The sequence below is a fragment of the Cyprinus carpio genome, chromosome B19 (genome assembly GCF_018340385.1).
Source record: "Cyprinus carpio isolate SPL01 chromosome B19, ASM1834038v1, whole genome shotgun sequence".
NCBI classification, from domain to species: domain Eukaryota; kingdom Metazoa; phylum Chordata; class Actinopteri; order Cypriniformes; family Cyprinidae; genus Cyprinus; species Cyprinus carpio.
In genome coordinates this window covers 29,145,825-29,162,763 of record NC_056615.1, presented here as the reverse complement: position 1 = coordinate 29,162,763, position 16,939 = coordinate 29,145,825, and the positions used below count along the sequence as shown (strand labels likewise).

The 16,939-nt window shown below is 42.1% G+C and overlaps 1 long non-coding RNA gene and 1 pseudogene across 1 annotated transcript; both read right to left on the bottom strand.

The window, feature by feature from the left end:
• The window catches only part of LOC109070544, a 731,031-nt pseudogene that overhangs the window by 353,072 nt on the left and 361,020 nt on the right, over nucleotides 1-16,939 (bottom strand).
• LOC122140802 lies at nucleotides 7,243-7,980 on the bottom strand. The gene is made up of 3 exons (XR_006157381.1): nucleotides 7,935-7,980; nucleotides 7,721-7,860; nucleotides 7,243-7,313 (listed from the first exon to the last, which is right to left on the bottom strand). It is a non-coding gene; the product is annotated as an uncharacterized LOC122140802 (long non-coding RNA).

The following is a 16,939-nucleotide window of genomic DNA, read 5'->3' as shown; positions in this document are numbered from 1 at the left end:
ATTTGAAATGTTTTGTACTTTGACAGCCCTAGTGTGAATGAGTAATCAGTGTCGAGGTGTGCTGTTAGTTACTGGAGGGCCTCTGATGGAGCGTCCGCTGGGCCCCGGGGGGGGGCGGCCGGAGGCCCCTGAGCACCTGACACACACCAGCGTCCCCGACTGCACCAACAGGACCCTACACACACACACACACACACACACACACACACCTGTGTTTATCCACTCTTATAATCACACTTTTTACTCTTGTGAGGTGGATTGTGGGTAATACTGTACCACAGGGCCGGGTTCACCTCGATCTCCTCTGGCTCCTCTGATGCCCAGGCCTCCCTGTCACACACACACACACACACACACACACACACAAAGAGTCAGTGACTGATGTCTGTGATGATGATGATGTTGGTGATGGTGACGAAGGGCTGGTACCGGGGGGCCGGCGGGGCCGGGGGGGCCCTTGCTGTCCTGAGTGCAGGTGCATGCTCGCGGGAGAGATGGACACTCGGCTTCCTTCCTCTGCAAACAAACACACAGCAGCTAAATCACACTGTATTTCATGATGTTCATTCACCATGATGTGAAACTCTAATCACATGAATCAGTTCAAACCTTCAATCAATCGATTCAAAGGTCAGATTCAATGATTTTATTTTTTATTTAACCTTTATTTAGCCAGGATTAAAAATCTCTTTCACAGAAGAGTCCTGGCCAAAAATCGGCAGCAGTTACAAACACAACTCACAAACACAAAAGAAGAAAGCTGTGTACACAAAAGCCCAAATAAAACAGAAATAGTAAAACAATTCTGAGACCGAAGTGAATATTTCCCAACTGTCAGGACTTTTCCGAAGGTTTTTTCTGGGACATTTCCTTCGAAAATGAAATGTAACCACGTGTCCTCAGCGGTCTGGAGACTCCTGTGTTCGCTGATGCATCCCAACACACACACTTTTAATGGCTCTGTGGCGCTGACACTGTACCCCCAGCAGCTACAGCAGAGAACAGTAATGACGGACCGCTGCTGTTCACTCAGAGCTGTGTGTATGCTAATAGGACAGAGAGCGTCACAAATGGGCGGGACTTTCACCCAGTATGACATCATAGTAGTGAGAAATCTGGAACTGCTCGTATGATTATGATTTATTAGGATTATAAAACAGTGAGTGGGTGGATCTGTACCATTATAGGCTGGTTGTTTTCACACACTGCGGCCACACAGCTGTGTTCAAACACATTATAAAAGTGATTTTTGCATTCTATGGCACCTTTAAAATGTTTTAAAATAAATATATTAGGAAGGTAAAAACTCCTGTGTGAAACATAAATCAGTTTTTTTTTTTCAAACTGAGACTCACGAATCAAAAGAAAATTAATTATTAAATCAAAAAAAAGAAAAGAAAAAAGAAAATTTTATGAAATTAAAATAAAACACTTACTACAAAAAGATTCCATATTTTATCCAACACTCACCAGGCTGGGCAGCTCGCAGCATTTGTCCCGTCGAGCCCATGACGTGCTGCACACGATATCAAAGGACTGCAGCTGAAACTACACACACACACACACACACACACACACACGAGACGTGTTCTTGTAACACTCAACCTCATTTTTGCTGATTTCACTTTGATCACACACACACACACACACTCTCTCTCACACACACACACACTCTCTCTCACACACACACACACACACACACACACTCTCTCTCACACACACACACACACACAAACTCACACACTTACACGCAAACACACACACTCTCTCACACACACACACACTCTCTCTCACACACACACACACACACACAAACTCACACACTTACACGCAAACACACACACTCTCTCACACTAACACACACACACACTCTCTCACACACACACACACTCTCTCACACACACACACACACACACTCTCTCTCACACACACACACACACACACACTCTGGGGAAATACCTGAAACTGAAAAGCTCACACACTTACACGCAAACACACACACTCTCTCACACACACACACACACACTCTCTCTCACACACACACACCACACACACACAAACTCACCACACTTACACGCAAACACACACACTCTCTCACACACACACACACACACTCTCTCTCACACACACACACACTCTCTCTCTCACACACACACACACACACACTCTCTCTCACACACACACACACACACACACTCACTCTCACACACACACACACACACACACACACACACACAAACTCACACACTTACACGCAAACACACACACTCTCTCACACTAACACACACACACTCACACATGCAAACACACACACACACACTTGAGACATGTTCTTGGAACACTCAACCTCATTTTTGCTGGATTTCACTTTAATTAAACACACACACACACACACACACACACACTCTCTCACACACACACACTCACACACACACACACACACACACACGCTACCGGTGCAGAGTTGTCTTTGGCTCCTCTGGATCGCACCATGCGTCCCAGAACCTCCACGCCGTCAGTGCTGATGTTTTTGGCGGCGTTAACGGTCTTCTCTCCCGCCGGTGTACAGTCCACCATCACCAGAGCCGACGTCTTACTGATGGCGATGTGCAGCTGCGCTCACACACACACACACACACATCAGACAACAGCACATTCACTGCTGGACCGGACAGCATCTCCTGCGGCTGTGACCTCTGACCTTATGAAAACTGCCATAGAAGAGCTTCTGGATGTCCGGCCCCCTCAAACGTCACCGTCTGGAAATCACCGTTATAATCAGTGTTGAAGTAAGTCAGCGTCTTTCCTCCGTCTGTGAAGAGAAACGAGGAGACACTTGTCCTGTCTAGATTGTGTTGTGTTTTGCAAAAAGTGTTTTATGACATTGAATACTAAGTCAAAGGCTCATGGTTTTGTAGATTTGGTGTGTGCTTCTCCTGTTTGAGCGTCAGCTTTCAGAAAAAGTAAAGATTTTGTGTGTAAGCAGATAAAATTTTTTTAATAATATGGCAAAGGTGTTGGCAAAGACATTTGCATTTTGTGTACAATTCTTGTATTTGTGTGTAAAGTTTTGAAAAAAGAGGCAAAGTTTTGAAAATGTGTGTAAGCAGCTGGGCAGTAAACCAACGGGCAGAGAATGATTGATTTATGAAAAAGCTCTGACTGGGAAGATTTAAACCTTGTTACCAACACAAGATAACACAAATGCCAAATTAGAAATGTTTCAGTATAAATAAGCGGCAAGCCAACATTGCCGATGATTATGCTTAATAAAACAAGAGAAACATAATTCTTAATGACAATTCAATTATGATTCATCGTGCAGCTCAATTCAAGGGAAGCGTGTTGAGAATCGAACCCGTGACGCGGTGTGTTACTCACGGTCCAGAATGACTCCCCACCAGCGGCTCGTTGTTGCTGTTCAGGACTTCCCACAATGCAAAGGGCTCCGGCGGGGTTTCGGGGGAGCAGGCGGAAGAGCATGGTGATGGTGTAGTCTGACGGCAGCCCCTCCGGATGGATGAACCTGCGCCGTCAGAGTTCTGAGAGTCACTTCTACACCTCCAGCTCTGTGTGTGCATGTGGCTGTGTGAAGGGGAATCAGAGACTAAATGCCCCTTGCACACTGAGTCACAAATTTCCATATGCGTTTTTTCATATTCGTCTTCTGAAATATTCGTCATGCACAGAAACCTTGCACATTAAGTACGATGCATGTTAATTCATCTGTTGTGATGTCGGGCTCAGTTTGATACTAGAGCCACATGTTAAAAAGAAGACCAGAAGTGTCTGTGAACTCAGTGTGCAAGGATCTTTACAGTGCTTTGTGCTGCGAGACGATGTGGAAGAACTTGTCAGATGCCATTCTGAAAATCTAACATGATCTGATTTTTTTTTATGACGGGTGAAAGTTTCAGAGGCACTGTGTGAACGTGATTGACACAGCGTGAGGTTGTATTTATATTTTAACGTGCAAAAATTTTGTCATCAAGCCACCTTTATTTTCAGTTTATAGAGCTTTTAACAATACAGAGAAAGTCCACACCACAACTATAGCGATAAAGGCACAGAGAACGATATCGTTGGAATCACTACCTGAGATTATCATTGTCAGTATATGTGCTGTTTTTCGAGCTGTGACGTCGCAGAAATGTTCCTAAAATAGAATCCATCTGGTTAGGACAAAAGCGTAACATTTACATGAGAAGAGATTCACACGGAGTGGCGTTGCATCTGGATGCAGTGTTGAAGGGAACAATGTGTCAAAATGTTCTATAAAAGTAAATGTGTAGAGTACACAATGACACTTTTTTAGCAACACACTGACAGATTTAAAATACAGTCTCCATTACTTTTTAAATCATTTTACACACAAATAGTTCAAGGCTTGAATATTTCTACTTCCAAACATTAGAATAAGGAAATAGCCTTTATTGTACATCTGATCACAAAAGAGTGCACCACATTGACTGATATCTGTTCTTGTTTAAATCATAAACTCACTTCATTTTGTTCCCTTTCTCAGAAAACGAGACTTCATATCTCAAATTCACATCTAAATAAATGTGCCTTGATCTGAGGATTTTTAGATATTTGTACATGAAAATAACCAAGACTGATTTTTATTTGTATTTATGCATTATTTAATGACATGACTGTATGAATTTTAGACTTTCTGCTCTGATTTTAAGGCCTTAATTTGTGGAAGGGTGAATTAAGACTTTTTCAGACCTTTTCAAGACCTGCAGAAACCCTAATTTTGGATGTATTATACGTTGGATCATGTTGTTTTCTAGATATTAAGGGCCAGTTTTACTAAACAGGGCAAATTAGTGCGAGACGTTTGCACTGTACGCAAACAAGTTGCAAGTTCTTTCCCTTACTGCAGTAAAATCCTTTTTAATCACATTAAGAATCTAAATGCATGCGTCTTATCAAATACCCGGTTCTTGGAAATCTGGATCTGGTTCTAAAATGGAACCGGTTCTCGTTACACAACCCTACTCCTAGTGGGAGGCTTCCAAGTCGTCTTTTATTTCCTGAAGCAAATATAAAATAACATGGCTTGGCAAGCAGTGTTTTCAGTTAATGTGTTCTTCTGGCATTCTAAATAAATGAATACGTGTGTCTTCTTCCAAACGCTCTCTGTTCTCTGCAACAACAACTGCAGCCACTTCAAGCTCAAAATCGTTTAAAACATGCTTTTTGGGCATTAAATAATGGTGCAAATACCAGTCATTTGACGAGCGCAAACTTCGTAAAACACGTTGTGTGATTCATTTTAATAATATCCTCCCATAAACTTTGCATCTAAAAAGGGAAACTCCTACAAATGCATATTCAGTAAGGTCAGGCGCAAAAATAACTGTGTCCACTCCTTTTCAGCGCTAATTCTTGACTGCGCGTCTTTAGTAAAACGGTTTGCGTTAGCGGTTTGCGTTAGCGACGGTTTGTGGCCGGTGCGAGCTGTTAGTGGTGTGACCGCGGTGCGAGTCTAAAGCAGCTGGCATCGGCGTCACCTGGTTGGCTGCGTGACGAGCGCATCGCTGCCGAGTCTGAAGCTGCTGAAGCTGTTGAAGGTCCCCGGCTCCATGGACACACCGCTCACACCCGCTGTACAGATGCTCCACCAGCCCAAACATCTCCATCATCCTGAACCCTGACACAACCATCAGTCAAGAACCGGCACATCTTCAGCAGAATCCAGTCCTGCCCTCAGCAGCTCTCCAACCAGATTCGGCTCTGAATGACTACAGCTGAACTGAAATGAACTGCAGCGCATGAAGCTTCATCAGAGATGACTTTAGTTAAGAGTCTGTGTGTGTTTGTGTGGTTTACCTGGTGAAGTGCTGCCGCTCATGGGTACTGATGGACACGCTACAGACGACACGACAGAAACACGTCAACAAACACAAGCTCATTACACACATGTTTATCTAATACGATCATGTCACAGACTTCTATCATTTTTATATACAGATTTTAACATTTATTTACTGCATTTGTATGCTGTTTTCCAGAAATAACACACTCACACACACACTTACTAGCTGATGCAGCTTCACAGACTAAGGTGATGAGTTTCTCTTCGATCTTTGTGAAAGCGTCCAGGTCGTCCACGAAGAACACGTGTCTCTCGCTGGGTTTGCTGGCGATGCTCACCAGCTCGCCGTAATCAGCGTCGGCAAAACCGATGGCAAACACAATGTAACCTACAACAAACACAGGCTATATGAAACATCAGCGTGTAAAGCCGTCATATTCAAACGAGATCCGGACCTCAGCTTGGTTCTGACCGGGCGAGACACAATAACTCTGACCAGGTTTGAGACGAGACATTTTTCATCTACAGTCAGAATTATTAATAAAAATGTTAAGAGCATTTTAAAATAAACATATAATTATTAAAATTCTGAAAATTGTGACCCTGTATGTGAAAACCCAGCTAAAGTCATTTTTGGTGATTTACTGTTTTCTATATCATCCTTCATAAGGTAAAGAACATTCTGTGAACACTTTTGTTCACATATTGGTTCATACTTTGAACCACTTACAGTATAGTTTCTGTCACATGGCCTTCTGCCTTACATGTGTATCTAAACGTAAAAAATAGTAATATCTTGATAAACCATCTCATCTTATCTTTTTAATATTCATATCTAATTGGGCTCAAGTGATGATTGTTTTTAATAGAAAAATTCTCAGAATCCACTGGCTCTGAGATCCCAATATCCTGACTATTTTTTGACTGTTCAGGGTTTTATTTATTCTTTTACAAAGCATTACTGGTGTCCAGATGGAAATGTGTAACGTGTACTGTATAGTCCTTAGCTCCAGTGGGAAGGAGATATAGAGACCTGGTAACATTAACAGAACAGCCCTGGTTTAAAGAGTCTGTAAGACGGCAGACTTTCATCATTGTGACTGTTGCCAAGGCAACCCACCTTCTGTCTGGATATCCTGGGAAACCTGGAGCACGTCGTCTTGGGAACGGCCATCCGTCAGCACCACCAAGACTTTAGACACACCCCTTCTGGCTCCGCCCACCGCCGAGAACACAGAGTCCTTCACATGCTGCATCGCCCGGCCTGCAGAGGTCAGAGGTTAAAACACGTCATACGCGTGCGTGTGTGTGCGTGTGTGTTTACGGTGGATGATGATGATGGTGTGTGTGTGGGCTGGTCTTTGCCTGTCTTTGTGTTTCCTCCTTTATATGAGATCCTCTGATGGCGTCCAGCAGGGTTTTCTTTATTATCGTACGAGCTGAGCCTGAACTCGGTGCGAGCGTCGTCACTGAACTGAGCGATGGCCACCTGAGAGACACACACAGACAGGCTTATTTAACCGGATCTCAGAGGAGGACGGCCTTTATTTCCACTGAACGTTTAATAATTACTCAATTTTATTAGTTTTTGCATTTGGATATGTATTTATACTTTATCAAAGATAAGGTGTTTTAATGACTGAATTACTATTATTTCATTGTAAAACAATGTGTGTATTCACTATTGATATTTTTGAGTTTATAATATTCATGAGTTTTTTTCTGCATTGCAGATCTGCATCCGCTCTGTATTGATGTATTTTTGCATTTCCCATTACTCTTCTATGCTGGTCCTTTTTGGCTGTGTAACTGTGTGGGATTTGCTGATTTGCCTTTTCAAATCAAGTCCAATAATTTTTTTGTGTTCTCACAGTAAGGGCTTCACGTGTCACTCACTTGAGTCCCATCCGGACCGATCCGGTCCAGCGCTCCGGCTGTGCTGTATAGGAAGCGGATGATCTTCTGGAAGTTGTCGTCTCCGATACTCCACGATCCGTCCACCAGAAACACCAGATCTGCTTTAGCGGCTCGACACACTGACGCACACAAACAGAGCAGATGAGAACCGCTGCGTGAAGACTCTCCGTTAGTGATGTCATGTGACCCGTACCTTCTTTGGTGGCAGGCGGCAGGGTGGGCGGGGGGGCGGGGTGTGCTGGGTATGGTGGGCGGAGCTGTGGCCAGAGGAACTACAGACACGTTTGAATGACAGCGTTACAAAGGAAAACACAGGAACCACTTTACTACATGTGACGCGCTGTGAGCCACACGGCACAGAGAGAACGTGCTCTTAAGACAAAAAAGACAAAAAACCTTGAGTTTTTATAAATGTTTGGATTCCCTTCCTCAGATCTTATGTACAGTTCCAGCATCACATCAAAGCGTTTGCTGAATGATACAGTCAAATTTATCACTATTATGTATAATCTTATGTAATGGCTAACAATGGTTTGGATTTTTACATTTCAACCATTACTATCTTATCTAATGTATCAATGAGAAATTAGTAACTATATCATGAAACGTCATTTAAACTCAAAATTGTGTTCTTGTCTCACAGTTATAATCACATGATCACATACAATCACGTTCAGCGCTGCTCATCGTGAGGATCTCAAGCCACTGGTCACAAAAACAAAAACCCAAATTATATGTTCTCTTTGAAAAATTAAATGTCAATTTTAGTCACTCAAACCTTAAAGTGGAAGTGCAAGAGAGCAAGGGCGTCACCATCTTGCAGTACCACCGTGTGTGTGTCCAGCGGAGCCAACCAACCCCGTGACATCACACGCAGTGGTACTGCAAGATGGAGCCGCCCGTGCACCAAAACTATAACAAAAATATCCTTTTTTTTTCTTTAAAAACGGTTAAATTAATCATTTGTTATATAGTTTTTTTTTTTAATTAAGTGGAAATCACTTTACTAAATAATGTAAACGGGACTGACTGCTTCACTTCACTTCCACTTTAAGTCTTACAGAAAGTAAATAACTTCACTGCAGATCTGTTTATGTGTTTGTGTACATACATGTTCTCTGTGTGTGTGTGTGTGTGTGTGTGTGTGTGTGTGTGTGTGTGTGTGTGTGTGTACATACATGTTCTCTGTGTGTGTGTGTGTGTGTGTGTGTGTGTGTGTGTACATACATGTTCTCTGTGTGTGTGTGTGTGTGTGTGTGTGTGTGTGTACATACATGTTCTCTGTGTGTCTGTTGTGTGTGTGTGTGTGGGTGTGTGTACATACATGTTCTCTGTGTGTGTGTGTGTGTGTGTGTGTGTGTGTGTATACATGTTCTCTGTGTGTGTGTGTGTGTGTGTGTGTGTGTACATACATGTTCTCTGTGTGTGTGTGTGTGTGTGTGTGTGTGTGTGTGTGTACATACATGTTCTCTGTGTGTGTGTGTGTGTGTGTGTGTGTGTGTGTGTACATACATGTTCTCTGTGTGTGTGTGTGTGTGTGTGTGTGTGTGTACATACATGTTCTCTGTGTGTGTGTGTGGTGTGTGTGTGTGTGTGTGTGTGTTACATAGATGTTCTCTGTGTGTGTGTGTGTGTGTGTGTGTGTACATACATACATTGTTCTCTGTGTGTGTGTGTGTTTTGTGTTGTGTGTGTGTGTGTGTGTGTGTGTGTACATACATACATGTTCTCTGTGTGTGTGTGTGTGTGTGTGTGTGTGTGTGTGTGTGTACATATATGTTCTCTGTGTGTGTGTGTGTGTGTGTGTGTATACATGTTCTCTGTGTGTGTGTGTGTGTGTGTGTGTGTACATACACATGTTCTCTGTGTGTGTGTGTGTGTGTGTTGTGAGTGAGAGAGAGAGAGAGAGAGAGAGAGAGAGAGAGTGGTGTGTGTGTGTGTGTGTGTAGTGTGTGTGTGTGTGGAGAGAGAGAGTGTGTGTGTGGTTGTGTACTGGTGTTGTGGTGTGTGTGTGTGTGTACATACATGTTCTCTGTGTTTGGTGTGTGTGTGTGTGGTGTGTGTGTGTGTGTGTGTGTGTACATTTTCTCTGTGTGGTGTGTGTGTGTGTGTGTGTGTGTAGTGTGTGTGTGTGTGTGTGATTGTGTGGTGTTGTGTGTGTGTGTGTGTGTGTGTGTGTGTGTGTTACACTACATTGTTCTCTGTGTGTGTGTGTGTGTGTGTGTACATAGATGTTCTCTGTGTGTGTGTGTGTGTGTGTGTGTGTGTACATACATGTTCTCCTGTGTGGTTGTGTGTGTGTGTACATACATGTTCTCTCTGTGTGTGTGTGTGTGTGTGTGTGTGTGTGTACATGCATGTTCTCTGTGTGTGTGTGTGTACATACATGTTCTCTGTGTGTGTGTGTGTGTGTGTGTGTGTGTGTGTGTGTGTGTGTGTGTGTGTACACATACATGTTCTCTGTGTGGTGGTGACGGCGGGACCCTCTGTGTCCTGCAGCTGAGCGTGAATGCTGATGGTGTACTGTGCGTTTGCGGTCAGGTCATTAAAGCAGTGTCTGGACGTGGAGCCGCTCAACTTTACTTCCTGTTTCTCACCATCTGAAACAGAGGATTGAATGGAAATCCAAAGATTTACACTCCTCGTCTGTGTGTGTGTGTGTGTGTGTGTGTGTGTGTGTGTGTGTGTTGACATCTACTGCACTGTACATCAGCATCATGTAAAGCGTGTGAACTCTTCTGAATAAGACTAAAGCGTATATCTGAAGTGGTCTTTATCTCCATCTAAAACACTGTATTTTAATTATTACTCATTTTTATTAGCTTTTGTATTTTGATATGTATTTATACTTTATCAAAGACTATGGTGTTTTAATTACTGAATTACTTATTTCATTGTAAAACAATGTAAGTGTGTGTGTGTGTGTGTGTGTGTGTGTATTCACTCTTTATATTTTAGAGTTTATAATATTAATGGAAGAACACAATCCGACATCTGTCAAATGACACTGAATCATGTTTGGTGCTATGCTGCAATGTTTCAGAATCTAAAAGTAGGTATTTTGGTTCAGTGACCTATAATCGACATGAAGAGCCTCACGCCGACATGATGCCAAAGTTATGATTATTCTGACTAGGCTCCATAGACTGCCATCAGTTTACATATAGTATACCTTACTATAACAAACACGGAACCTAACAAAAGCTTACTGACTTTATACAATAAATATTGTTTTCATGCAACATAAGATATATTTCTTACTTCGATAGAACAGTGTGTATTAAATTCGGCTGAAGTAGCTGTCAGCTGTTAAATTTAAATACACAATTACTGAGATAATACCAAGCTTTAGATCAACAAATTTACCAAGCAATGCTTAGCTTTGTTCAGATCTGTGTGTGTAAACAGGTCGGCGCATTAGTAAGTTAAAGAAAACCCCCAAAATCTTGATGCAAAACATGCTGTGCAGGTCAAGTGGGGTCTAAATACTTTTGGGTCCCAACATTTTTTATCAGTTTACTAGTACGTCCGTATTGTATGAAGAATTTTGGGGTAATATGTCACATGGTTGTCAGACTTTATTTTAGCTTTAAAAATCCCCTACTTACATAAATTAACTACAGTGTCCTGCACACCGCTATTGGAAAAAACAATCAAAGATTATAAGCTGGTGTCGGAATCATTTTTGGTTTGACTTCATATTCATTATCACACACACATACACGCCTTCCGATGAGAAATGTTTTCAGAAGAGCCATGGTTGTGTCAGTGTTCCGCTCACAGTCTGAGTACACACACACACACACCACTCAGCGCTCGCTGCCGGGGGAAGTGGGATTGTGTCACACACACGAAGGGGAGACCGCGCACAAGCGGTCGTCACACTGACACGCACAGTCGACACCCACAGGCGGCGCACCACATGGCACACACTAAGATCCCGCAATCGAACTCACAGGCGGTGCACGTCCACGCACACACTAAACAAAACCACTGTGGTACACCACACTCACGCTAAGCGCAATTACACACACGCACCGAGACACAGACCAAAACACACCCGAACTTCAGCGGCGCTCAACCACACACAATGCACACACACACACACCACACACACACACTCTACTCACACACACACTCACTCACACACACACACACTACACACACCGTCACTTTGTAGTACTCTTCCTTGATGTATCCGCCCAATCCTTAGCATATCCAAAACCTCAGACCCTTGATGATGTAACAAACTATGGACTCTCGCTTTTCTAGCATTTTAAATACATTTGCTCCTTTACGCTAATGAAGGTTAAGGAAAACAGTCTGACACCGTGGTGGTAATGAGCACACTCGCACCCTACAAGAGCATCCCGAAATGGAGTGCAGAGCCGGGAGGAAAACAAAACTAGAGGTATTTCGTATTGCTTGAGGAAAAGTAACCTCTCCTACGAAAAGCATTAAAGAAAACTGCTAGATCTGATTTACTGATTAAGCGCGCGCTGCATCGCGCGGGGGGGGGGGGGGTCGGGGGGGGGGGGGGGGGGGGGGGGGTGTGAAGAAAAACAAACATAAACCCCAACTATGTATGTTCATACAGTGGCTACATTAATGAAAAATAAAGCATCAATCAAGTAGTTGACAAATTTCCTTCACACGCTACAGAGCAGTAAGGACTTTATGAACTAACGTACTTCTAAGTAAATCGAGACAGTGTAGAGAATAAAATTGTACCCATGCATCCGTCAGCTACAGTCATCGCCATCAGACAGTGCACTATATGATCCCCCCCTGCAGGACAGTTCCACTCGCTCTCGTATAGAGAGAGCAAGAATTGGTAAAAAAAAAAAAAATAAAGCTGGTTAAATCTATCTCTAACAACCAACAACATGTTGTCTTAGATTGACCTATTCCATCTCAAAGCTACCTAAAAGAGGTGCTTCCAAGAAGTCATAGATCCTCCTTCTGACTATATTAATTCCTCATTGTTTTAGGATATGTCCCAAAACTTCAACTGGCTGTTATTAGCCTCTCATCAAAAAAACCCCAACTTGACCCCAAAGAACTAGTTAAGTATAGACCGAATCTCGAACCTCCCTTTTCGGTCCAAGATAGCAGAACAGGTAGTTCATCACCCAACAATTGATATTCCTTCCTCTTATATAAAACATGGCATCTGTGAGGATTTCCAGGTCCGGATTTAGACCGGAGCATAGTACTGCGACTGCTCTCCCTTAGAGTTACAAATGACCTGCTCTTATCATCGGATCGTGGTTGTATCTCTCTATTAGTGCTCTTGGATCTTAGTGTGCTGCTTGCGACACTATTGACCCCGACTATTCTTTTGCATAGACTAGAACACTTTGTTGGCATTAATGGAATTTCATTAGCAATGGTTTTACAATCGTACTTATATGACCGTCCATCAATTCGTATAGCAAGTGAATGAAGAGGTCTCATACAATCCCAAGTGCAGTAGTGGAGTACGCCCTAAAACATTGTTCGGGAAAGCATACACACTCTTGCATTTAAATCTAGATTATAAGAACATTCTTTAACACTGGCTTTACGCAATAACACACTAATACACTTCTAATATCCAACATCCGTTAAAGGATTTTTAGGCTGCATTAATTAGGTAAACCGTAACCCGGGAACACGTCCCATAAACACTGATGTACTTGCTAAATCATTAAAATAATGGCATCTACGCTAATATTTTAATCTTTTCTTCTCTCTTTTATTTTCGATGTTCACCGTTCGCCACCAGATCCAGTCTGTATCCAGGATCAGAGGTTCACCCGTAGCCACCAATCCAGTTCGTATCCAGCCCAGAATGGTGGATTAGCACCAGAAAGGACCTCTACAGCCCTGAAAGACACACACATTGCTTTGACACAATCTGTTTTGTTTAAAGCGCTATATAAATAAAGGTGACTTGACTTGACTTGACACACACACACAGAGAACATGTACACACACACACACACACACACACACATACACACACACACACACACACACTACACGCACGACAGAGTATAGCACACACACACACACACCACACACAGAGAACATATACACACACACACACACTCACACCAACACACACACACACTTCACATCATTACCACACACAAACACACTCACTGAAATCTGAGAATTTTTTTAAAATTGAATACCGGGAATAGGAAATGGAGGAAGCGCTTGCAGCCCTAGCCGCTCAGACTCACATGTTTGGGCTTCTCGTCCTTCTAGGGCCCTTCACGCTGGATCCCGGTGGGGTGCAGGTGGCGATGACTTTGACGCTGTACTCTGGTCCTGGCGCCAGCAGATTGACGATCAGTGATGGTAGTCTACACGTCATCACCCACAAAGGTCTCCCCAGCATCACCTACGGCCAGCCGTTAGGAGGTCAGAGGTCAGTGCCGTGTGTGAGGAGGTGTGTGATGTGCAGTGTTGGGGGAACCAACTATAAGTAACGCGGGGTAAGTAATCAGATACTTCTTTTTTTAACTAGTAAAGTAATGCATTACTTTTTATTTTAGAAGCGCCATATCATCATTATTTTCTCAAACAAAAGAACCCGAAGCTACGAAGCGTTCTACATGCATTGAGTGACAGGCCTATGCTACTTCATGGTGACAGAACTCAGGAGAAAGTGAAGAGCCGCTGTGTGTGAAATATCATCATCATCATGATCTTACTGTAGTTCTAGACTAAATACGTGTTTATTCAAAACAGATCTTAGGATTCCTGAAAATTTATAAAAAATAGTCAAAATGCAACTCAGAAAATTATACAAACCCGCAGTACAATTAAATATGTTTATAGCATTTAATTCTCATTTCAGGACCTGGCTTCAATGGAAACCAGTGACACAAGTCGGCAGCAATAAACTTCAATAAAAATGAGAGAAAGAAGTGCTTTTTTTTTTTTAAATTAAGGATTTTAATTTTTTAGTAGACTCCTTGTTAGTTGAGATCACGTAAGCAGCTTCCGTGCATTGAGATAGCAGCATTGGCATATTTAAAAGTGCACATTTTGAGGGTTGAAATCGGCTTGTGTTTTCGAGAGATTCCCGAAACCAGTAGGGGCGTGCCATTGCTCTTTGTGTATTGCATTCTACAATCGGATAAGCCGCTTTGTTTCTTTTTGTTATTGCCCTCGGGCCTCCAAGAAGGGGCGTGCATACCATGGTTATGCAGCGCTGGGTCGTAAGTAAAAGTGTTTTGCAGCGGCTTTCGGCTGCCGGATGCTTATGATCAAGCGCCAATTGATTCTGGGGAAGATCATCTGAGCTGAATGCAAGAAAGCGTATAATAAGAATGGAATACATCCTCGGTCTACAACTGGAGCCAAGATGAAGACGATCAGAATGTATCGGATCAAGGCCAGACGAGAAGTTGGACCGTAAGATTTTCAGAGAGAGGCTATAATTGATAGTAACATTTGATGGGGATAAAGACAGAGAAATGGGGAAAATCCATAACTTCTGGACTGTAAATGCTAAGTACTCGAGGAGAAAAGAGAACTCTGCATGGGAGAGATAGTCCTGTAGCCTGAAGCTTTCTCCAGACATTAGGTACAACATACGGCTGGACTTCTTTAGCTCTGGAAAAAGAGTGGGCAGGACATGTACCATTCATTGCACATTAAGAGGCAAACAGGACGACAGTGCAAATCCCGATGTTATTAATATCTACAAAGAAGACCCCGGCAAAGAGAAAAGTGCAGCTCTGAACGCACTTATTTCATTGGAGGTACCTAGATCTGGTAAGAATAATTCTTCTGTTTCTTGTGGGTGAGTTTCCCATAAACATCAAAGTTTGTCAAGTGCTGGGCGTTATAAATTAAAAATGATGGCCTGATTTTGTAATGGGAGTGTCTTGTAACAAGTACCCATAAATGCACAAGTCTCAAATAGGAGTTTTTGATTGCAAAAAGGTTTTATAAAAAAGATAAAACTCTACATTTCCCCAGCCTCCTAAATAAATAATTTTTATAAAAGCCAAAAAGATAACAAATTACTGATATTTATAATGCACATTATCCTTTATTATTATTAGGTATATGTCCGATTTTTTTCCCAAGCAGGCCTTGTCGCTATATGCAAACCATGCAGCTTTACAGGGGTATGGCTTATCTAAAATGAGATGTAAATGAGCCCTATTGTCACTCCCAGCAGGGGTGGAGAACAGGTGGAGAACTGGGCAATCTTAGAGGCCATTTTCTCCTTTGAGCTTTTTGAGTGCCTACCTTCAAATGGCCATAACTTCTCCAAATATGATCAGATTTCCATGTGCTACATCGCTGAAGAGCTTGGAGACTATAATTTCAGAATACGGAATTACCCAAATGCCCTAGAACTACCTCAGGTCTCATTTCTCTCCGTGATTGGTCAAGACATTTTATTAACTAAATGTCTTTGGCATTGACCTTCATGATCTAATCTTAACCATAAGAAGCAAAATGATATCGAAGTTGATTTTGTGTTATTGCTGAGAAACATATTGAACTTTTATTCTCCTGTAATCATATTCTTCTATGTAATAAGTTTGAGCTGCACTCTCTGCTGTGGCTAGGATTTGTGGGGGTATATTCTCTCTCTTCAACCTGAGGCGCATTCACTTCACTTTTTGGTGTGAAGGGCTTTTTACATTTGTAAGAAAAGAGCTTCTTGTATTAAAAATACCAATCAAGCTCCCTGCCTAGATTTAAAAAAATAATATAAAAAGTAGCAGTGAATATCACTTTCCATATAATGAAACAAAATAATATAAGTAGTTAATTATGTTATTTATTCAATACAGTGGCTAAATTAATCTAAAAAATAAAGCATCAAATAAGTGTTGACATTTCAACAGCATGCAGTAATGACTTTTATGAACTACTTTACTCTAAAAGTCGATACTTATTAGGAGATAAAATTGTAACTACAGCCAGCCAGCTACAGTATCATCAGATCAGATGAGTGCACTATAGATCCCCCTCTGAGGAACAGTTCCACTCCATTCTACTATAGGAGAGGAAGAATTGTATAAACTTGTTAAATCATCTAAACTAACAATATATGTATAAGTTAGGGACTTATTCCATCTAAGCCCTAAAAGAGGTGCTCCCAGAAGTCATAGATCCCCTCTTGACTATTATTAATTCCTCATTGCTATTAGGTATGTCCTAAAATCCTTCAAACTGGCT